General features: G+C 37.4%; 1 long non-coding RNA gene across 3 annotated transcripts in view; it reads right to left on the bottom strand.

Moving 5' to 3' along the window:
- The window catches only part of LOC105088357 (uncharacterized), a 92,320-nt gene that overhangs the window by 20,364 nt on the left and 47,246 nt on the right, over nucleotides 1-24,710 (bottom strand). The window contains exons 2-4 of one of the 3 annotated variants that reach the window (XR_004138299.2): nucleotides 18,876-18,967; nucleotides 17,739-17,811; nucleotides 7,827-7,971 (exon numbers count right to left, since the gene is read on the bottom strand). The exons of the other annotated variants lie outside the window; for them this stretch is intronic. This is a non-coding gene — a long non-coding RNA (uncharacterized LOC105088357). The remainder of the gene's footprint in view (nucleotides 1-7,826; nucleotides 7,972-17,738; nucleotides 17,812-18,875; nucleotides 18,968-24,710) is intronic. 3 annotated transcript variants of the gene reach the window in all.

Raw genomic sequence — 24,710 nt, 5'->3', positions numbered from 1 at the left:
TAGGGGAAAAGGCAAAGTTCATAAACACAGATGCAGTAGAACAGTTAAATCTGACAGGAGATTGATTTTTGTTTTATTATTTTAATTTTTTCAGCTGGATGAGAAGCAAGGTAAGGAAGACATTAGATGACTGACATGCGAGGAGATTTGTTCTGGATAGTGGAAAAGCAATTTTGCCAAGGAAGTATAGTGGAATTTCCAGGAACTGTTTAATATTCCCAAGAGATTTGGGGTCATATAATTAAAGTGAAGTCTCAGCATGTTTGTGTGTCTTTCTGCAGTCGTATTCAACTGCTCTGGTAGGTAATGAAGAGGCTTTAATTTGACTTGGGGTTTTGCAAGAGGTTACAACAGAATAGAATGGCAGGAGAACTAAATGTATGCAAAGAAATGATCTCAGTGAAAAAGCAAGAAATGTGTGCTGGGTTAGGAGGAAAGTGAGGCCCATTGTGGGGTGGGTATTTGTGGAGTCAAAGATAAGAGCTCCAGTGGAATTAAATAATTGTTAGAGTGGGAGACCTACGATAATTCAACTGGAAAAAATAAGAAGTAGTGGTCAGGATGAGTCGCTTGAAATCAGTGTTTCAGACAGCCTGTGCCAAGGTCTAAAGTACAAGCAAGGGACTCAGTGGCCAAGGTGGGGGAAGAGGGGAAAAAAAAAGCTTTGGAACGGAGGTCAGAGAACTGAGAGGAGGGAATATCAGGTCCATTCCTAGAGGGAGTTGCGTTTGCCAAAAATGATGATAGTAATGGCAGTGGGGAGGAGGAAAGTGAGCCAGATGCCCTGGTTTCCAGTGAAGAAGGGAAAATGCCCTGGATATCAGAAGGTGACGACGTTCAGCTGGTAGTGAGTTGTAAAGTCATATAGTGGGAACCTTATGACAATAGGGGTATTTTGAAAGAAGAAGGAGGAGACATGGTCCATTAGAGAAAGGATAAGATATTTATCTCTAAAAAATGTGGGAAAACTTACAATGGTGAAATGAGCAAGGAAAGATTTCTCTGATGAAGGATAAACATTCAATGATTAATGGGGAAATTTCAGGTGGAAAACTTTAATAATAGATTACATTTATTAATGGCTAGAATTATACGTGTTATCTTAGAAAGATATCACAAGTTAGTTATTTAGTACTCTCATTGGTAAAGGAGGAAAAGACAGCTTAGGGAGGTTGACAATATGCCCAAGGCTGTCAGAAGGCTTGCAGTAGGAAGGGCTGAATTTGAACATAGGTCTGTCTGATTTCAGAGCCTGTGCTTCTTACACTTCACTGCATAATCATTTGTTCAATCTATTTATGCAGAAGAAGTAGATAGTACATGATATGTTAGGAGCTACACAGGTGGTGAGCTAAAACACTAAAAGATAGGAATAGTCCTCTTTTCATACGTTCTAAAAAGTCAATATATTAATCTGCACTGGACACTTAAAATGTACAAAGCATTATGGGAAACAAAAAATATGAGAAATCTCTGCCTTCCAGCTGTTTGTTAGCCTTTTATACCACGTATATCCCTATTATATTATGTGTATACATACATCTATGCCCATAAATTGTATATATAAAGATGACTATATAATAAGTCAATTTTTCAGCGCTAAAAAAGTGTTATAAACAATCAGCAGAGAACAAAAGTGTTTAGGGTAGAAATCATCGTGGGCTGGAGAGGTCGAGAAGGCTTTGCGGCGGACACAGAACTCTGCCAGACTTAGAAAGATGCGGAGGACCCAGAATGACAGCAGTGAGGAAGGTCTCAGGCAGAAGTGAAAACAGGGACAACGGCAGAAACGCTAAAACCCTTACTCTTGTGCGAAAGAACCCAAAGCAATGTCCTCAGCTACACTCAGTTTCATCACGGCTGTGTGGGAGGTTTACATGGAAGAGAAACAGGATGTTAGACTGGAATAGTAAGTTGGGACCATGTCGTGCAGAGCCTTGAATAATAGGATAGGAGCTCAGGCTTTTCAGAAGAACTTTTGGAAGGCTAAGCCAAGGAGTTGAAATCTGCAATAATATTCATCAAGGAACTTGGGATACATTCTTGATTATGGGAGTACAGGGGTGAAAAGTTTATTGTGTAAACTCTGGCTTTTTTTTTTTTTTTTTTTTGCTGCTTGGAACAAATACTAATGTTATCCCAGGGTATTCCAAATGAATCCCTGCCATTCTTATCTTTTTCCAAGTCACATCTCAGAGTCTCTTCACTTTAATCAAGCTACCCGCAACTTATGCACACATCTGGTCCAGCACTACCTCTGGGTGTGTTTTGCAAATGGTTGCTGCTCTGCCTGGAAGACCCTCATTCCTCAGCTGCAGGACCTGCATTTTGCTTCCTTCAAGACCTTGCTAGAGGCTCATGTTCTCTTAGAACTAACAGACTAACTTCCCTCCTATGAGATCAGCTCCCGGCTTTGTATTCCTTGGCACTGGAGTATTTGTAGGTATGTTATTTTGGCTTTGCTTATGTTGTCTATTTGTTGTCTGTGTGTTACCTTTGTCTCGGGTCAGTGACCTTGTTTCCAATTTTTTAAGTATTCTTCAACGCAATTAGCATACTGCTTTGAAAACAGGAGAAGAATACCAAGAAACGCCCTTGAACTCAGCTTTGTTTCTCTGGACTAGGTGGTTATCTTTGGTTTAAGGGTCATGATAATAATTAACCATGGTGTATCAAATTGAATTGTCATTTATAATATTTTGGATCTGATGACAAAATCAGATTTAAAAAAATTTCTACATCTAAAATTTCACTGTGGTTTGGCGAAATCTTTTTTTCTTTTTTCTTTTTTCTTTTTTTGTTATGAACCCTATCTTAATTGGAGGAGCTAATGGAAACTTCACTGAATCTTATCTGGAGACATTTATAACTCCTTGCAATTTATTTTTATTATCCAGTTCAAGCCAAGCAAAAATTTATACATTCTTTCTTTTATATTTGTAGCCTTGTTGGAAAAAAAGGTATTTGTCAATCACAGGTTTTAAGGATCATTTTTCCCTGATGTCTCATTTAATTATGGAAAACAACCTGTACAATGTAGAAACCCGCTGTCCCCAGACCTCACCTTCCAAATGCAGTTGTAACCCTAATAAAATGCCAATCACCCTACAAATCAATATGTAAAATAGCACTCTATTTGATCTCTGTGTTCTTAGTCTCTCCACTATTTCACATAAACTCATTTTTCCTTCCTCACTTCTTTCTTTTCATCACATTTATTAATAAGTTCATGGAAAGGTTTCAGATTTTTTAAAATACAATAAAGAAGCAATCTCCATTCAGTGTTATCCTGATTAAGTCATTACTTGAAACTTGTTAATACTGGTTTATTTATACATAAGAACATTTATATTTATTCATGTGAGAGACTGTTTTTATTTCCAACATGTTTGTAATTATTTTCTATTTTGCTTTTATAAATCATAAAATTTTAGAGTCAGAAAGGGCCCATTATGTAATCTCATTTTAAAGAACTAAGAGAAACTTAGAGATTTATCTCAGGAGATGCAGCCAGTTAGCATCAGAGCTGAAACTGGAACTTTCTTTGCTAAAACACCCAGACACACAGGCATACACACATACATCCCACTTGTGCTATGACCGAGGTCAGTATGGACTTTGGGGGTTACATGATGTTTATGACATGCCTGGTTCTTGGAATTTACACACAGTGGGAGAGATAAAGAGATAAAACAATCAACTACAATACGAATTGTTATAAAAAACACATAAGTAAATTGATATGAAAGTTCAAAAGGAATTTAGGGATAGTCTTTAGAGAAACAGTCATTTTAAAATGTGTTTTAAAATTCAGCTAAGCTTTTTACACATTGAGTGTAAGAAAGAACGTGTTGGAAACAGAGCAAACAATAGGAGTTAAAAAAAAAAAAAAGAGGTATTAAGTGTGCATAACTTGTTCAAAGAATGGTGACTGATTCCATCTGGTGACAGGTTGGGGAGGGGCCGGAAGGGGAGGAGAGCGGCATAAGACAAAGAGACAAAGATGAACAAGAGCTAAGTTTTGGTAGACCTGGTGTACCCTGCTGCAGGTTTTAGACTTTGCACTTTAGAGACAGTAGGGAGATATGGAATTTTTAAAGCGACAAAGTCATGTGTGTCAGCAAGATAAATTGTGGCTATGTGGTAGCACGGATCAGAGAGAAGAGGTTGAAGTACTTCATGTGAGAAATGATCAGGAGCTTAACTAGGACAGTGTCAGAACAACTGGAGGGAAAGAGATTGATTCAAAAGATTCTGGATGCAAGGAACAAGCGTGGGTGACTGAACAGATTTAGGTGAGGGAGGACTTATTGGTATTTACAGCTGATTACTGGGTGCTGTGGAAAGGACATAAAATATATAGGAACTCATTCCAATGTTCTATACACTAAACAATGCCAATAATGGTTACCTCATTACATTTTTTTAATACTGGCTAAAGGTTGTATTTCTGGATATAGACTTTGTCCAATTCAAATTGTCTTAAAGTAATATCTATACTCCTTTCTATGTTTTAGTAATAAAGAATTAAGTTTAAACTTCAGTGTTTAACAATAAACATAACAAAAGTCAGGAATTCTCAGATGCACTGTTTATTTCATTAGTTTTTTTTCTTTTAATTAAAGTACAGTCAGTTATAATGTGTCAATTTCTGGTGAGCAGCACAATGTCCCAGTCATGTGTATATATACATATATTCATTTTCATATTCTTCTTCATTAAAGGTTATTACAAGATATTGAACATAGTTCCCTGTGCTAGACAGAAGAAATTTGTTTTTTTTTTAAATCTATTTTGTGTATTTAGTGGCTAACATTTGCAAATCTCAAACTCCCAAGTTTATCCCTTCCCACCTCCTTTCCCCTGGTAACCAAAAGATTGTTTACTATGTCTGCAAGTCTGTTTCTGTTTTGTAGATGAGTTCATTAGTGTCCTCTTTTTTCTTTTTTCACATTCTGCATATAAGTGATATTATACAGTATTTTTCTTTCTCTTTCTGGCTTACTTCACTTAGAATGACGATCTCTAGGTCCATCTGTGTTGCTGCAAATGGCGTTATTTTATTCTTTTTTATGGCTGAGTAGTATTCCATCATATAAATATACCACAACTTATTTATCTAGTCATCTGTCAATGGACTTTTATATGCCCAAGAGCAAATTTCAACAAAGACTAAGCATTAATAAATGTGTAGGTTCATGAATGCTTGGACTTCAATGAGACATATTGAGAAATTTGATGTCATAGTCTTTTTATTCACGTATGTGCAATATATGTACAAAAATATAAATAATCATTTATATATATATATATATATATATATATATACACACACAAACACACACACACACACAAACATTATTTAGGACTTATATGTTAAGAGTTGTTTTAAATGATTTACAAAGACTGACTCATTCATTCTACATAATAATCCTACAAGGTAGATAGTATTATTATTCCCAGTTTATAATGATAGAACCTGAGGCCCAGATTATTTAAGAAGCTTAACCAAGTTCACAAAGCTTGTAAGTGGCAGAGCCTGACTTTAAATCCAAATGGTCTGACTCCAGAATCCCTGTTACATTTTTTTAAAGAACATAAGAAGTAATCATTTGCCATTGTTTCTGTATGTTAATATTCAGGTAAAGCACAGCTCAGCCTTTAACACTGTAGTTGTTCAAAAACCCTGTGTATGAAAAGAAAAATAATATAATGTTTAGACAAAACTCTAAATAGAAGTGTGTTGGGTGAATATTCCATAAATTGGTAAAATACATATAGCTTATTCATTGAAACTATTATACAATTATGGGTCTTTGGTTCAAATAAATATCTATCTGCATGCACCATTTTTATTTCTAGTAAAAAGAAAAAGTAGAGCAGACACAAAACACAAAAGGTGTTATTTAGCTGTTGGAAATTAGTTTTTCATGTGCATAAACACACTTGAGTGTTATAAAGACAAGTTAACAATACTTTGTTTCTAAGAAATAATCAGTCTATTTATAAATAACTCTGCAATTAAAAATTTTTTTCCAGGAAATAATCCACAGAGACTTTGGGAAGTTAAAAGTAGGAGGGAAGTTAAGGAGGAGGAACGCTGTAGCTACAGTGGATTGTGTTAAAAAATGACCACTATTCTCCTTCCCTTTTGCTATCATGACCTTTTGAGTTAACTATTTATCATTTTAGAATTCCTACTCAGTTTCATTTTATCCAGGTTGCTTTCTCTGGCTTCCCTGAACAGTCTTCCTGATTGAAAGCCTCCCTTCTATTAGACCCAACTGAGCCAACCAAGGAAATACATGGAACTCGTACCAAAAAAGCATTGAGCATATTAATGGCCTAGTGCCCATGGCTCACGCTCCTGAATGGTTCATGTTAAGGAGCTGCCAGGATTACCCCATGCTGGTTAGTTTTCATAAATTCATCTGATAAAAATGGTGCAGGGCATGGGAGGACAAAAAAGACTGATTCCAGGCATAGGTCTTGTGGGGAATATATTTTAGTGAGGCTGGGCTAGTGCTTAATGCGTTGCAGTGTATTTCAGGGGAGGAAGACTATATCTGATCAGGTATCTATATGAAATTCAACCTCTCTATATCCATATCTGCCTGCAAATAATAAATACACATCCCCTTACTATGTTCTGCTTATTGCTTTGCAAAGAGCTGAGGCTAATAGCTATCAATTCCTCTTGATTTATATAGAAAAATAACTCTAGAGTTTCTTCTCAGTGTGGGGTGAAAAAGTCCAGCCACCCGGCTTCTAGCTTTCAGTTCAACACTAATTAGCTAGACAGTATTGATGAAAATTCCCAGCGCCCCTGAGTCTCGTCTGCACAGTTAGAGACCTATGTCTTCTTCCTAGGATTGCTGTAATCATTAAATGACATGGCCAATGGATGTTCTAGGAAAGTCTTGTTTCTTTCTGGGTTGCTTTGTTCTCTTGATTCTACTAACTGATAAAGAATATGAGGTAAGTGAGAAACAAAAGGGAAAATTAAATTTGTGTGTGTGTGTGTGCACAAATGTGGTGCTTGTTTTTCACATTTCAAAAGCTTCACACACTGATCTTTTTTTTCCTTTAGGGTCACAGTGAATTGAGTGAGCTAATTCAAAATATGAGAATTAAAAGACCAGCTTTGTTCCTGGGATTTTGAACTTGGATTATCACTCATTGACTCTAAAGGAAGTAGTATGACATAGTATCTGGTGGCATGAAACAAACGATAAATAACAGTGACTAAAGTAACAAATACTAGCACAGCACCACTTACAGAAGAGCTTTCACAAGCTTTACCTTGATGAATCCTCACTACTGTCCTGGGAAGTAGAGGTCATTATTATTTCCATTCCATAAACAGGGAAATGGGCCAAAAGAGATAAACTTCCCCAGCACCACACAGTGAGGAAGACACAGCTGTTACTTTGACCCAGGTCATCTGAAATCAGATTCTGGTCTGTTCCCACCATACTGTACTTCATTCCCCAAAAAACAATTCTTGTTAGTATTTTTTAAAAAAGGGCTTCATTTAACTTTTTTTTTTTTTCCCTAATGGTTCCCAGAGCCAGAACTGAAGCTGTTAGGAGTGAGACAAGATCCCAACGAGGACAAAACCTGGAGATAAGAACAGGGCGGTTAACACTTCCAGAGTACTTGCTTCACCCCAGATATTGCTATCAGGACTTTGCACATATGAGTTCTTTCAATGGTTATATAAACCCAAATCCTGAGATACAACATTCCTCTCCCCATCCACACACTGAGGTTAAATAACCTGCTTATGTTTGTACAGTGAATTAGTTGAACATCTGAATTTGCACCTTGGAAGCCTGACTTCGGGTTCCCATTGCATAACGTTTGCATCATGTCTCTCCGACCAGCCCGTGTCAGGTTCACTCAGGGGCAGCCCCAGCATCACAGTATGGGGGAGAGGCCCAACTGGCAGATGGAGCAGTTGCGAGGAGACTAAAGTTAAAAAAGATATACACGATCAGTGTTGGAAAACAAGAGGGCACAATGCTGAAAGTCCAGAGGGGAGGTCTAGCGAGGAAGAATAGATGGAGTTCTCTATGATAAATGGTCAGCTTTTCTCTTCTCCTCGATGGTTGAGGATTGACTTGTTCATACGCCTCAGTTTGTGTCACATAATCATCAATAATCTACAAAGACCTCTCTTGTCTTATTTATGTATTTACATAATCCCTTGTAATCGAGCCATGCCCCTCCACACCAAAGGCAAATATTTAAATGTGTTTCCATATGTCCATTTATTTGTATGGTAAGTGGGCATCTTGGCTTTGTGTGTTTGCATCTTCATTTACACGTATGGCATTGTTAGAGATTTTTTGTTTGTTTGTTTTTTCCTTTTTAGTTTACCCAGCATTGTGTGTTTTTAAGGTGCATTCATGTTATCTTGTTAAATCTAATTCTTTTCTTCTAACTGTGGCAAAGCTTCTCATAGTGTGCTTCCACCTCAGTGGAACCTATGTTGCCTCCAACTCACTGCTAAACTTTCAAGAGGTCAGATGAGCCTTTCTCTGGCATAGTTAATGGGAGAAAGATTGCTCACTCATGGCAGTTTGATTACAGATTGCCTAAGTGCTCTCCAGAATGGTATGTTTTTCAATTCATATGTCTGTCTCCACTATGCACTTCTTGAGGGCAGGGAGAGGGTCTCACCCATTTTTGTTTCCACATTGCTTAGCTCAGTGTAGAGGAAGGGATTGGTGCCTACCTAATGAATAAATGAATGGGACTCTATAGGCCAGTCTGTTTCATTTCTAAAGGCAAGTAGCATGGTGGGATATAAATGAGACCCACACCTATGCATTTACCTACAGGGAGAGTCTTCTTTTGGTTTACCAGCCAGGGTGAAAAAAACCCACTATTTAGAGGCTGCCAGAACTTAGGGACTCTGTGTCCTGTCTTTGAACTGCTATTTCCGCCGAGGAGTGGAAGTGCTTTCCATTATTTTGAGTAAAAAGGACATGCTCTGTGGGGCTTCCCATAATTGTTCCGAGAGCCAGCAAACTGGACTTCGAAAACCACTTCTCCCAGAAATCAACATTGTTTCCTCTCTCACTCTACCTTCCGGTTAAAAAAAAAGTTCCTGTTTGTGATGAACAGAGGTCAGGTTTCTCCGTGGGAATATTTGTAAAGAATTGACATCCTTCTCCAGACAATGTCACAGTGTCATGTATCACGTTTTACCTTCCACATAGGGTCCCTGTGTGGAATGTGCACAGCCTGGGATATTCATTAGGGGATGACAGACTTATGGCAACATCGGGATCGACGCCAGACCAGTTGGAAGAGGGACACTGGTATCTGTTTAAAATAAAATGATCCGGGTTCTCAGCATGAAATCCAGGCTGCAGTACTGAGTAGCATTATTGCTTAAAATTCACATATTCTCAAGCTCTAGTCTATGCTCTAAAATAAACAATCCAGCTCAAAACATTTATGTATTTTTCAATTGTCTATGCCTAGAAAAAAAATAAGACAGAAATCAAAATAATGATATCCATTATCTGTTGTAATGTCTAATTTTAAAATTTCTCACTATGCTTATATTTCTTATAATACTGGGATTTTTTCTACATTATTGTCTAAATTATGCTTTTTTTTCCTGAAGCAGAAAGAGAAAAATGTTTAATAATAAAGTGATACTAGTTTGATGTTAGGAAGGAAAATGTAGCATCAGCAACGGAACATTGTTGTTTGGTTCTATAATCCTGAGAGCACCTGAGAATCTGGGGACCTGTGTCCCCGAACTGGCATTGTTGAGTAGCTGAGTGGTCCTCGACTCTGCGTCTCTGCCTAGGGCTTCTGCATCTGGAGAGGATATACTAGACAACACTAAAATCTATTTTGTGGATTTGGTAAAGCCCTGGAAATTTCATTAAATCTTATCTGTTGCCTATGAGAAGAATTGGGTCAAACTAAATATTTGACCAAGAGTTTTGCATTAACTTTTAAATTACAGGGATCTCCAGGAAAGCTCAGTAAAAGATGGGGAGTTTTAGTTTTCCTATTAAACCCAGCAGGGTATATTTTCCAGAAGAGTGTTATAACACAGAGCAAATATAAAAACAAATTTGTAGGGTCTTATGTAAGAATGGGCACAATTAACATTACAAACAAAGGATAGCGTTCCCAAAATATATACAGTTGACCCTTGAATAATGGGGGAGGGGGGCAGAATTAACAGAGCTAACCCTCAGCTCGCTCAAAAATCCACATATAACTTAGAGTTGGCCCTCAGTGTATGCGGTTCCTTTGTATTTGCAATTCCATATCCTGGGATTCAGCCAGCCAAGGATGTAGGGCTATAGTATTTACTATTAAAAAAAAATCCACGTATCAGTGGACCCATCACAGTTCAAACACATGCTGTTCAAGGATCAGCTGGCATCATGTGATGTGGGGAGAAGAGCCTTGCAGACGGACAAAGACCAGCCAGTCCAAAACAGAAATGAGTGTAGCCTGCTCCAGGAGAAGGAAAAAGGCAGTGTGACAAAAGCAAGTGAACCAAGCGGCCAAGTGGTAGGAGACTGAGTGTAGTGGAAGGCAGTGCAGGCCAGTAAGGACCCGGACAACATGGTAAGCGTGATGGGAAGCCATTCAAGCATACTGACAGAAGGTGCTTGTCCAGTGAGTAGCCTGTATCAGGGCAAACTAGGGAAGAACTTTAGAAGTTTATGACACTGCTCCCGACTTCATAAGAAGACGGTGGCGTTGATTACAAGAGGTGCTGGGACAGGCAGTTAGAAATGGCCATCTGTGGTGTATTTTGAAGGTAGTTATTGCAAGATTTGCTGATAGAGTGGGTGTGTAGTATGAGGAGGAGGCCTCATTCAAGGATGATTCCCAGGTTTCTGCCTGAGCAGCAGACTCGGAGGTGGTGCCTTAGACTAAGACAGGGAAGAACTAGGGGAGAAGTCAGTTTTGTGGAGGAAATCGAGTTCTTTTTTGCCATCAGAAGTTGAATTTTCTGTAATGCACTGAAGTGAGGATGTTGAGTGGGCAGGTTCTGGAGTACAGAGGAAGGGTCTCAATGGTGCTCTCTGGTTATCCATTGCTGAGTAACAACATCCTCAAAGCTCAGTGGCTTAAAACAACAGCAACATGCGTTTTGTTTCAAACCTGCAACTTGAGTAGGGCTTGATGGGGACTTGTTTCTGCTTCATTTGACTTTAGTTGGGGCCACTGGGAGGCTGCAGTCTAGAATCACCTAAACATTCACTTAACTCATGTCTGGTGGTTGATGATAATGGCCATCAGCCATCTGCTCAGGCAGGGCCAGAACTCCTACACATGGCCTATCCACATGGTGGCTTGACTGTCTCACAACCTGGGGGCTGGGTTCCAAGGGTGCATATCTCAAGAGAGAGGCAGAACCTGGGTAAAGCTAATCACCTTTCCTAACCTAGTCTCAGAAATCTCACAGCTTCATATTAGCCTCTGTTCATTAGACATGAGCCACTGAGGTTGGCTTATGTTCAAAGGGAGGGGAATTATATTCCATCTTTGGTCAGAGGTGCAGCAAACTATTTGTGGACATGTTTTAAAACCATCACAGCTAAAGAAATAATTTTGTGAGTCATTGACATATTGATGACATTTATAACCATTAGAAGGAGTGAAATAGCTTAGGGAGAGATTAAAGTTAGGAGAGAAAGAAGGCCAAAGATGAAGCCCTGGAGGACACAACATGTAGAGTCTGTCTGAGGAAGAGGAGTCTGAAAAGGAGACTGAGCAGGTAAAGCCTTGGAGGTCAGGGAAAAACCAGGAGAACCCTGTGTCCCAAAATGACAGTGATCCAAGAGGTGAAAAGTGTTTCACAAAAGTGAGAAAACTGTGCCAGGACTGCTGACGGCTCAGACGGGTGGAGTAAGATGGGGACAGGAAACTAAGGGAGATTGCTGAGGACTTCAACAAGAGCAGTTTCAGTTGCATGTGACAACACAAACCCAGTCAGAGTGATTTAAAGGGAGATTGGGAGGTGATAGAGCAAAGGCTACTTTTCTCTCTTCTTTTACATATTCTGCACTGTACAAGGCCCCATGGGGTCAGGATACAGAAGATAATGGGGGACAGGGGGGTGCATGGAAGAATGCATGGGAAGTCATTCAGGTGGAGTGTTTATTTTTGGCTGTGGTTGAAAATAATCCTCAGGGCACACTTGTTGTGCTTTTTCTCATCACTGAATTTTTTTTTTCAATTGAAGTATGGTTGGTTTACAATGTTGTATCAATTTCTGGGGTACAGCATAGTGATTCAGTTATAGATATATATATTCCTTTTCATATTCTTTTTCATTATGAGCTGTTACAAGGTGTTGAATATAGTTCCCAGTGCTGTACAGTAGGACCTTGTTGTTTATCTATTTTATGTATAGTAGTTAGGATCTGCAAATCTGGAACTCCGAATTTATCCCTTCCCATCCCCTTTACCCCCTGGTAACCGTCACTTAGTTTTTAATGGCTGAACTCTCTCCAGTTTTAATACAAAGGTATAACTACATATTGAATCTTAAGGTTGACTTGTAAAGTAGTTCTTATGTCCTGACACTGATAGCAAAAGACACTTCTTATGCCATGACATTAACAGCAGGAATCATTCAGTAAACAGACTGGACACCAGGTGGGATATCATTAACCATGGGGCACATTCCCAATGAAGAACAGAGACAAGAACCTATGGCATGGAAGCACACTTCAGTAACGATTTCTGTTAAATTTCTCTTCCATTTTAACCAGAGAAGAAATAGGTGTTCAAAATGGGTCTTATGGACATATTTAACTCTAATTTGTAAACCTATTCTTTGAAACTCTGCTAAAATAGGTCAATCGCATTTTCTAGGTAAGAATCTTAATAATAGCTAACCCTCAGTGCCCACCATCTAGCGATCATTGCTCTATTCCAATCACTTTTAAACATACTCAATATTTAATCCCATCATAATGCTGTGAGGTGGGTTTATCCCAGGAAGGAGGAAACTGAGGCTCATAGAGATCACATGACTTGCTTAGTCTGACAAGGAGATGGTGGAACCAGGCTGTTGAGCAATTTGGCTCTGAGTCTGGCCTCCTAATTACTAAGCGTACTGCCCCCTCAAAAACATGCTCTTACCAGAAAAGGCAAGCAAACTGCAACTGCTTTTCAACAAGTTGCTTTTTTTTTTTTTAAGTGGCCAAATAAAATTTTATTGACGTGTTTAAAAAAGTGCATGGCTCAGCTAAGAAGAGAATGTGAAACTCTCAGCCCTATGGGTGATTTTTTTTTTTTTTCAGTGTTGAAAAAAAAACATAGTGCACTGCTCTAATTAAAAATACACCAACAGAGAGGTGAATGTCAATTGCCTCTGTACTTTCAGAGAGCACAGAGTTCCGTCTCAAAAGCAGCTTAGTCTGAGAGACAAATACTAGGAAGGAAAAGTGTTGGTAAAGTTTCATCAGGAGGCAAGCCCTGTTCTCTGGGCCAGTGGCCATACACTAGTTCTCAGAAATGTTTAGAATGCTGCCTTTCTCCAAATTCAAGTTAAAGGGTAGCATCTGAATAGGCGGTATTGATATGCCAGTGGGGCCAAAACCCTGGGGGATTAGATGAGAGACCTGAGACCTTGGTATGGCTAGTTTTCTTGCCTATCAGCCCATTGGCATCCAGCTGAGGAATAACAGTTAATTCAGTTCAATAAAAATATACTGAGGAGCTACTATGTACTTGCACTAATTGTGGTCCCAGACATGCAAGATGGAGACCAAGTCCCCCAGGAAGCTACGTCTCTTTGATTGGTAGAAAGACAAGTATACAGGGTAGTTACAATGTATGGTAGGTATAGTTATTACAGTCGGCTGGAGGCAGGAGATAATTTAAGAGTGGGTGATAGTTTGATTAGGCTTTGAATGATAATACTGGTGCTTTGTAGCAGCTAGGCAGGGTAAGCACAGAACAGACATTCTGTTGGAAGAACACATGAGAAGTTTTGAAAGGCAAAATAGGAGAACATATGCACTTACCGTTTTATTAAAAATATACGTTATTATAATATAGTCAAACAATACGTAAATAAGAAAGTAAAGAAATCTAAAATCTCTCCAATTCAGAGACAATCACTCCTTTGTTTTTGTTAGAGGCTTGCCGCAAAAATAACACCTGTGGCTTCTCTCATTCCTTGTTCACTCTTTCCTGTAAGATGAGAATTGTTTTATCTGGTCATGGGCAGACAGAGCATTTGGTAGAATTTACATTTCTGGGCAGGATGTGTTCAGCTCTGTTCCGGCTTCTATGCAGCAAGCACAAGTGCTAGAGGCAATTTGGGGAATTCATCACTCTTGTCCCCAGTGCTGGAGCCCGGCGGGCACAAAGAATAAACCGTCCCCTTGTGGATATTTGGGTAGGAGTCAAGCTTGCAGAATTTGTGTCTCCTTTGGGTGGGGTTATGCTGAGGTGAGACCCTGATGAGAAATGCATCTGGTCCTAGGACCAATTCACATTCTCCAATCCAGAGCTAGCAGCATAAAAGCTTTTAGACATTTTGAATTCTACCTGCTTTCTGTATTTATTAGTCAATTGCATCATGTACATTCACTATGTATAAGATAGGAACCATCTAACCTCAGAGTTGATGGAAGAATTACCTGGCATTAAGCATGAATGCTGCTTTCATATGCTTGGCTCATATTTGGTGAAGAGTTGAAGTTGTTTTCTGTCTCTTTCATGTTCCTGCTCTAAAAAGCACTCAGAATTTTAAAGGCAGAGATCTCCAAAAGGGTATCAGTCTCCTCCAGCCTCTCAACTAATGCAGTGATCCTGCCCCAAAGTTCTGGGTTTGGAAAAGTCTAGTGAAAGAAAATGTACTACTCTGTGATTAACTCTAAATTTCAACCAACGAAAATTCTTTCCATGGGTGAAAAATTTTAATTATTAGAAAGTTCTGTATAAAACCATAATCTGCCTATCTATAAAGTTTCATCACTGAAACTGGAGTCTGTCTTCTGGACAGGCATCATAAGTCTGCTATTTCTACTACTTGGTAATCATTCAAATATCATGCCTTCCCTCATGTTAAAAATTCTTGTTTATTCAACCACTTTTTGCACAGTATTGAACACATAGGAATTGCTCAGTGTTGATTAATTGAGCTCCAGTCTTACACAGCCAACTGGCTACTTGACATTTCTCTCCATTTTTAAGGAGCAGCTCAAATTTAGCATACCCAAAGCTGATACCCTTGATTACCCCAATCTTCCACCCTAACTTCTAGTCTTTTCTATCTAAAAATCAGAAAGAAAAAAAAAAGAAAGAAGCCTCTACTGACCCAGCTATTCAGTAAAAATTTAAGAGCTATTTATTTTCACATCTTCTCTTTTATATCCAAAACACAGTCCAACAGCAAATCTTGGCATTTCTTTAGTTACATTTTAAAATATCTCCCAAATCTATCCACTTATCTCCCTCCATCTTTACCACCTGTACCCAGTTCCAGACACCTTCATATCTGCCTGGACACTTACGAAGACCTTCTCACTGATTGTACTCTTATTCCTCTGTAAAGCAACTTTCACACAGCAGACTGAGTAATCCTTTGAAAATAAAAAGCAGATCACATTGTTCTCCAGCTTAATGTCCTACAAAAGCTTTTCACTGTATTTAGAATAAAATTTTTAAAATTACCATCCCTTACAAGTCTCTCCTTAATTCTCTGCCCTCCTCTTGTACAATGATCTCATTTTCGTTCTCTACTCTACTTCTCTACTCTAACCTTTTATCTATTTTTGTTCTTGAAAACAGTCAAGATTTCTCCATGTCAGGGCCTCTGCACATGCTGTTCACACTGCTCTTTGTATAGCTTCCTTTTCTGTTTGTGTGGTTCTTTCTACTCCTTATATCCTGGTCGATGTGAACTCTCAGAGGGGCTGTGCCCAATCCAACCCAGGTAAAGTTGCCTCTCTCCCTCAGTGTCATTATTGTGCGTTATACCACCCTTCTACATTTCCTTTCTAGCACTTATAAATATCAGAAATTGTCTTCTTAACTATCAGTTTACTTTCTTATTGTCTGTTTTCCCATATAGTATGTTTCTTGTTCATCACATTATCCTTAATATATATTATACATAATATATATAACACTGCCTAGCATATATTAAATGTGAAATCAATATTTGTTGACATAGTGAATAAATAAGTTTGCATTTAGAGTCTTGGATGTTTGAAATATGAATTTTAATGATAGAAAATCTGTAGGTGATAAGAAGGTCCAAAATGTGGTCATAAATGTGGGGGAGAATTGAAGGTTACTTCAGGAGGTGTGAGGAGGTTAAGGTATATAGGAACTAAGAGTCTGGATGGTCATTCATATGGACAATCACCCAGATTTGTAATGGATTGTAGGTGGGAGGAAAGTGTCTGATTTATGTGTTTTAATTTTTGCCTTTCTTTCTTCACATTTCTGGAAAAGCCTTCCCTGGAATGAGATTTCTATTGGTATAACTAACTAATGGCACAGTTTTGTTTCCCAAAATACTATCATATTTTCCACTTACTAACTTTATGGATTTTGAGTTCCCATAAACTCAGTTATATACTGATATTGACAACTTCATCCTTGGGAGGAAGAAGTCCTGAATCATAGCACTTGCCAATTTTCATGTTATAAATATTCCCATTATGACAGATTTCAAGCTACCAATGTGACATCACCCAGTCACAAAAATGCCTGAAAATTTAACAACTGGCTCCTATGAGCCTGAATGAGCTGATTCCAGCATACCACTGTGAATAAACCCCATAAGACACTCCCTCTTACTCCCATAAGATCTCCCTTTTTCCCAACAGCTTCCTTTTAAAAATATTGCCACATTGCCTGGTAGCTATTTATCCTACCCAATAAGCTGAAGACAACAGTAGTTTTATCAAGCATTTCCATGCTCTTCGGCATAAAGTGGAGTTTTCATGAGGCTCTTAAGACTCTTTAGTGTTAAGACCCCTCACTTGCTTGAGTCCTTTCTAACACCCCAGAAGACCCCTAGCAATTTCTTATTAATACTTTTTAAAATTATTTTTCTTAAGTAAGATAGAGGTACCCCAAATATTATAAACTTTAAGACCCCACAAAACCTGACTCTGCCCCCTCTGTAGCACAGTAAATTGGTTACCACGTCAAGTGGAAAAATGAACATACATGTTCTGCAGGCGGCTACCACAGTTATCTTGGTTTTTATGCTTCTTGAGTCTCTGAATATACTGAACATGCTTGATCCTCTCCTGATTACTGAAAATGCTCCTGAACGTTACTGGTGAGAGGCGGTTAGGGTATATAGGAACTAAGAAGCTGAATGGTCGTCCATACAGACAATCACCCAGATTGATGCTGTGTTGTGGGTGGGAGGAAAATGCCCAATTTGTTGCTTCTATTCTTCCCATCTTTCTTCATGTTTCTGGAAAATATTCCCTGGAATGAGATTCCTATAAGGATTTTTTTCTCTCTCCTTATAACCTTGGCTAATCTGTATTAAACATCCATACTACTTAGCATCAGCCAGTATCAAGCACAGCCTTTTTCAGCCAATCCAGATCTCACATAGGTATACCCTTAATACCAATATGCCAAAATATTTTGCACAGTTTTGTGGTATCAAATTATCTCTAGAGTTTTCGACTACTGATGGTCTTAGGTCTATTCACAGGAAAGCAAGGGTGAAGCAAGTCAAAGTTAAAGATCAGTACCTTCTAGAGAGTGCAAAGGTCCATCTTATTCAGACACTATTCTTCAGACACTATTCTTCAGGACCAGAATCACCTTTTATCCATGAAATTGATGAAAAAAGCAAAGACAAGGCTTTTACAAAGTACAACAATGCCTTTCAAAGCTACTATGTCAATAATGTCTTTTAAAACAATCAGGTTTTAAAGGTTGAAAACTCTTAGGTATTTTTAGCTAGATAATTTTATTTTCTGTAATACTTTCGGCCAATACTATGTAAGTACATGGAAATATGAATACTGACAAATGTGAACACCGAAGCACTGGGTGGGCCAGTTTAGAAAGGGGGAAGGGTGTATCCACCTATGTAAGCACACAGTTGCGCTTCCAACATAATCAGTTGCCTGAATTCCATGCCTAACTTAGCCAATACATTTTCATCTGTTAGTAATTAGGAGTTATTTAAAAAATATTCCATGATTCTTTCTTCAGCATTACCTATAAATCAAATTACAGAAAATTAAATTTGATTTTGAAATCATTTTGGGATTGTTTCCTTTTTGGTGTTATTTCTTGGTATGTAGTATTTGCAAACTTATAAAAGGAAACATGAGAAATACAACCAACAGTGACAAAAAAAAAAAACAAAAACCCAAGAAAACATTGCAAAAAGGAAAGAAAGGCAGAATCATGAATTACAAAGAAAATTACATAAAATAATAAAGTACAGATTCCATTGACTTAAAATCCAGGCATAAGAAAGGATGGGAATACTAAGCAGCTTTTCTAAAAAGAAAAAGCATGATCTTATTATACTCTAATGAGGATTCCTCAGCTTTACTTAAGGTTAAATGATTCCATTTAGATACTGCCCCAGTACTTTTAAATGTGATTTAGCTTATAAAAATTCAAATTTCATAGTTCAGGAAGTAATCAGTTCAGTAAAGTAAAATAAATCTATAGTATTTGAGTAGGTTTCTCCACCATTCTTAGCCTTCACCCTGTATGTTCACATAGCTTTGTCATGCATACCTCATTCTGGAAAGTTCTTCCTTCATAGCTTAGCAGTTCCTGAGGTTTCCTTCTCCCTGAAGCTCCATTTGTATTCCCCCCCCCCTTTTTCTCAAACTGCAATTTGCTCCCCCTATGAGAGCACTTACTTTACTCTCATATATTCAGGTCAATTTTTCTCATCTTCCTTTCTTGCTAGATGACTTGTAAGATGTCTCATGCCTCACTGTAACCTATGGTGCTGAAAAGCAGAACTTTAAGTATAACAGAAAATATGAAATTAGAAATGTTTAAAGAGCCTAAGATTTTATACTGTTCTCTCATCTGACAATGTCAAATATCAAGTGCTTTAAGCAGAAAAAAGGTTATAGTTTTTAGACTTGAAAGAAGATGGACTGAGTCATGCAGCTAGGTTTGCCACGCATACATTGTGTGACTTTTGGCAAATGGTTTAAGTTCTCAGGGCATCACTTTCCTCACCCCTAAAATGAAGAAATAATAGTTATTATCTCATAGACTTACTGGATATGCAAAATGAGACATACACAAAAAGAGCTTAGAATGCACTGTCACTTAAGCTTTTGATATATGTTAGCAATTATCATCAGTCATAAAACATAATGATATACTCCCTACATGAATGCATAGCACAGGACTCTGCTCACTTTAAGTAAAACAGAAGAACAATGTCTTACAAATAAGACCTATAGCCTAATTCTAATATTGAAACATATATTACTGGTTATTTTAATTTTTCTTATACTCTTAAAAATTTTTTTTTCTAAGTATTCTACATATATTAGTTTATAATGGGAAATTAGATATTTTTTCTTGAAAAATTAAGGTTGCATATAAGTAAACATTTGAAATAGGACATGGAATAATTCCATGAATTTAGACTAAAAGTATGAATTTGATTTAAAGATGCTACCCCAAAAGGGGAAGTCCTCAGTTCTTGTCTTAACTAAAAGAGAAGAATTCAGACTGGAGACAAAAGCATTTTGTAGTTAAGATTTTAAAGATTTTATTAGCAAAGGAAAGTACACCTCCAGGAGTGGAAGGCGCTCTGATCCAAAGGAGGATGGCAGCCCTAGTCTTTGTTGGCCCCCTTCCCTTGTATCCTCGCTTAGAGGCAGTCTCTTGATTGATTGACGGCTTTTGCCCCTGGAGTGCTTAGCCATGCCTGTCTCTTTGCATGTCCTTGCCCATGATGCACACGGAAAAGCCCACGGGGGTCTTAAACAGCAATGCTAATTAAATTACAATGAGCACTGGGTCATGCCCAGTTAGGTCCTTGTCACTACTGTGCAGTGGTGGCCATCTAGTCCCAACCAGTTTCTTGCTGGCACCCATTTGGAGGAAGTAAAGCCCTTTATGCTACAGGCAGGCATATCACCATCTCCTGGACCATCTTCCCTCTTTTCTACTTTGTCTACTCAGTGCCCCCATTTATCTATCTGCTTAACAAAATTATGTTGGGAGACTATGAAAATCAAACTCTCACTTCAATCATGAACATTCAATGACAAATATGAAGGGAAACGTCTATTGGAAACTTCTGGGAGTTTTCTGATGAGTTGATGTTGCAAGCTAGGTTCTCTGGAAACATCTGATTGTATTCCAATGCTAAGATAGAGTTTGGGTTTGAAACTGTTTATTAGAGATCAACATTAGTAAAAGGTAAGAGGAGGAAGAGAACTGGACAGAGGAAGAAGCTGAACTGTGATGAGGGCTCACCAAGACCTCTGCCACACTGTGGATTCTCTGGAATGGGTGTTGTTAGCCTGAGAGTCCTAGGTCAGTCCCTGATTTGCTTAATCACCAGATGTGGGCTGCTGTAAGTATTTTACATAATTGTCACATTTTACAAGGTACACGTTTTTGTTTTATAATTGTTTTATCCTTAAATTTTTCCAGATGAAATCTGAAGCAGAGAGAAGTTAAATCTCTTTCTCAAGATCACAGTTAGTGGATTTAATCCCAGACTACTTGGCTCTAGCATCTAATTAATTAATCACTATGTTTCTGTGCTTCAGAGAAAGAAAACTTGTAATTGCCTTATGTGAACTGGGTCTCCAGGTCCAGCTAAATTTCATTCCAAAATAATGACATAAATCACAGATTGAGTTCTATTAACATTCTTGGTAATTATTCAAAATGCGAAAATTCAGAGAAGTAAGTATAAAGAATGGACAGGTATTATAACAATTTGCCAAAAGGAAAAGGAAGTTGCATATAAAAGCCATAAATTAGAAACACTAAAAGTGAAAATATTGTGGATCCTAAAGAAGTTCACCATGAATGGATCTCATCAACAATGTATCTGTTCTTTTACCATGATGTTTATGCATCAATGGATAATTACAATAGGATTGTGTTGTAAAAGGCATTATTGTTAAAGAAATTACAAAACATATTAGACCTGACTTTAGAATTAGGCAGAATAAGTAGTTACTTCCATGACATAGTTTGAAGAGGGTATTTATTTAAATCAAATCTAGTAAAGTCCTGTCATAGGGAAAGATACTACCTTTCTCATTGATACCACTACTTTAGGAATTTTTAAACAAGTCATTCAAACAATAATTGTTTTAGGGGTATCTGTGGTATGTGGGATACCAAGGAGGCCAGAAGTCTTAGTTAAATGTGAAATTCTGTGGTTCTTAATCCTATGGCATTTGTATCTCTTATATTAGCACTACATTACATGGGAATGCTAAAGCCTCAAATAGATGTTAATTTTTACGATTATCACATTATCCACCATGACTCAGAAGACATAAGAATACCATTTTGGGTCAGTGAAGCCAGAACAGGACTAACCTCACCCAAGAATACAGGCACCTAAATCCTTTTTGGAATAAAATAAGAGGAGTACAAGGAAGAAAAGAGTAGCTGTGAAGAATCTATAATCTTCACAAAGTACCAGTACTGTTCTCCATTTTCACGCTTGGAGTCTCTCTGTGCAAAGTAAAAATAAACGAATTACACCTAGATGATGAAATGAGGTATTAAAAGATTTTAAGCCCAATAAAAATACCCAAAGATATCTCTGTATGTATTGTAACATTTTAAACTTTGAAAGGGGTGGAAGGAACAAACCTCTCACTGTCATGTAGATTGTGTGGAGACTAATTCAGCAACTTTAAAGCAAAAGCCATTTCTGACTCACAAATTTTTTTTGAAGCAAGACCCTGGAGAGAAGGGGCAAGCTAAATATTGACAAGTACTCTGCTGTATGTAAAGTTTTCTCTAAAAACAGAAAAGTGGTTTATTTTCTATTCTTTCCATGATTGTAAAATATTATAATAATTAAGAAAAACAAAACCAAAAAAAAAAAAACAGTAGAAAAAATATCACACATGATAGCTTAAAACTTAATCATCTCAAAAACATAACAGGAACTTCAAAGAACTGGTATCTTCAGGATACAGTAACTTGGAGTTAAAAAACAAAACAAAACAAGTGGTTAAAAAGGTCCATAAAAAACTAATACTCAGGGAGTGGGTATAGCTCAATGGCAGAGTGCATACTTAACATGAACAAGGTCTTGGGTTCAATCCCCAGTACTTTATTAAAAAAAAGAGAGAAACTAATACTTGATTTATCTATGCTTTATTTTTAAAACAATGGAAACTGTCAATAGTAGTAAGAGTAATAAAAATAAAACCCTGAATTAGGGAATACATTTTCCTCATAGAGTATATTCTCCTAGTTAATTAATTATGGTTTTATTCTCCACATGCCCCCATGTGGATGCAGATACTAGATTTATTTGTTTTACAAATGAAGAAATTAGGAGACATAATAGAAATAACAAAGGTCAAGTTATCTTGGTGAAGCCAACTTTCCTTTACCAAGGACTTTAAATAAAAGCAGGACACATACTTTATAGAACATGTCTTCTACTAAGGAAAAGTAGTAGCAACATGTCTCAGTTCTCTTCTATATTCTTTGCATATTTTCTTCCTTCTCCCTCTCTATGTGCCAGTTTTTTCTCTTTTCCCATTTGTTATTTTTACATAAAGAAAACAATCATTGCTTCATGGAATCCCATGACCCTGCAAGATGAGAAGAGCAGTGGCCCAAAAGGAATGACAGTAGTTGCATATACACCACAGGGTTGACATCTAAGCATTTAATTAAATCAGACCTTTCCACAGGGACCATAGAATATCTAGATTGAACTCTAGTTGGGGGATTCTTGGGCAATTATGATGTCAGGAAAACCAGGAATTAGTTTTTTTTGTTTTATTTTTTAAACAAAGGTATTGAGCAAGTGACATAGTAAAAAGGATAGTTATCAAATAGCAATCAGTTTTAAATATTTTAATTCTGACCGCAAATGGAAAAGTAATGCTTCCAGCATCCCAAATAGCAAAAGTCACTGTTTTCTTCTAAAAGAATACAACACCATGCTTGGGGATACTAATATTGTGGTGGTGGCCATGGCTGTCATTTCGAGACATAGTCTAGAAGAGTAGGGGTCAGAGGAATGGAGGGACCTCCCCTCTTTTATCCTCTGTTCTCTTTCGTCTTCTCTGTACTCTTAAAAATACTCTTAGACAGCAGTCAAGTAGAGATGCCTATAATTAACCAATTGAAAAGTGTAGATTAAATTGGCTTCACCTTTATTATTGATATTGCTCCCCCCATTAGGCATTTGTCTAAACAACTTTGCCCAGAAGAATACATTTTTAACTGTTGAGTTTTAGGCATCATGAAAAGAATGGTGGTAAGATGTTCTTGGGTTTTGAATTCAAATCCCTTCACATTTTGTAGACCTACATCTATGTATATGAATGCAAATAAATGTAGATGTATATATATACACATGTATTCATATATGTGTATCCATATTCTATACATATCTACCACATTTGAATTAGCACAAAAATTGTCCAGCAACTAGGTCAATGGTTAAGCCAATTACAGTCTCCTTTTTCTCCCTTTTCAACAGTTTTTTTTGTCCCCTTTCAAGAGTTATTAGATTTCTTCTAAATCCTCTTATTTTCTTATTCTCTTCTCTCTCTGTGTGAGATGAGGAAGTCTAATGGATTTAACTACTCTCTTAATACTGTTAAAGAAGAACCAAGAGGGAAAATTTATTTCATCAGGTGTTATGAGATAGTACAAAGACATATTAATTTTTTAAAAAGCATGGCTTTAATAGAAACAGAAAAATAAACTAATGGACTATAACAAAGCTCAGAAGAAGACATATAGGACATAACTTATATGTAATTGCAACAAAAGGTAACATAAATTGGGTAAGTTAATTTTAGTAGATGATGTTGGAAAAAATGGCTCATTGTTTGGAAAATACTAAAGTTGTGCCCCTACCTTATACCACACATGGATTATAAGCCTAAACATGAAAGGTAAAACTCTTAAGTTAATAGAAAGAAAAAAATTTAGGAGGATGTTTTTGTGTCCTAGGAGTAAAAAAAGATTTCTTCACAAAGTCGCTAAAAGCTGAAATCCTAAAGTAAAGAATTAATAGATTGCTATATTGAAAGTAAAGATTTAGGTCCCCAAACACACAAAAAACACAACAAACAGAACAGAATGGACAAAGATAATCGGACTATTAAATAGCAATAAGGAATTACCATCTAGAATATACAATGCTTTTCTACAAATGAACAGGGAAAGAGAAAACGCTGAGGGAAGAAAGGGTACAAGATGATGAACAAACACCACCCATAAGGGAAAGCCCAAATGGCTAACAAATATATACAGAGATGCTCAAACTCACTGTTATGTAACGAGAAATACAAAGGGAAACTTAAAATATCAGATACCACTGCTGAGACATCAGAATAACAAAATTATAAAGGCTTATAAAACAAAGTTTTGGTGAAGATACAGGAGACAAGAACTTTTTTGTGTGCTGTTGTTGGAAGTCCCAATTAAGACAGCCAATCTAAAAAGTCCATAGTAAGTTAGGTATTCGTGTGGCCATGGGCAAGCCACCCCTGAGA

Source organism: Camelus dromedarius, chromosome 6 (assembly GCF_036321535.1).
Source record: "Camelus dromedarius isolate mCamDro1 chromosome 6, mCamDro1.pat, whole genome shotgun sequence".
In the NCBI taxonomy this organism is placed as follows: domain Eukaryota; kingdom Metazoa; phylum Chordata; class Mammalia; order Artiodactyla; family Camelidae; genus Camelus; species Camelus dromedarius.
The sequence above is the reverse complement of the archived record's forward strand: the minus strand, read 5'-3'. Positions and strand labels throughout refer to the sequence as shown.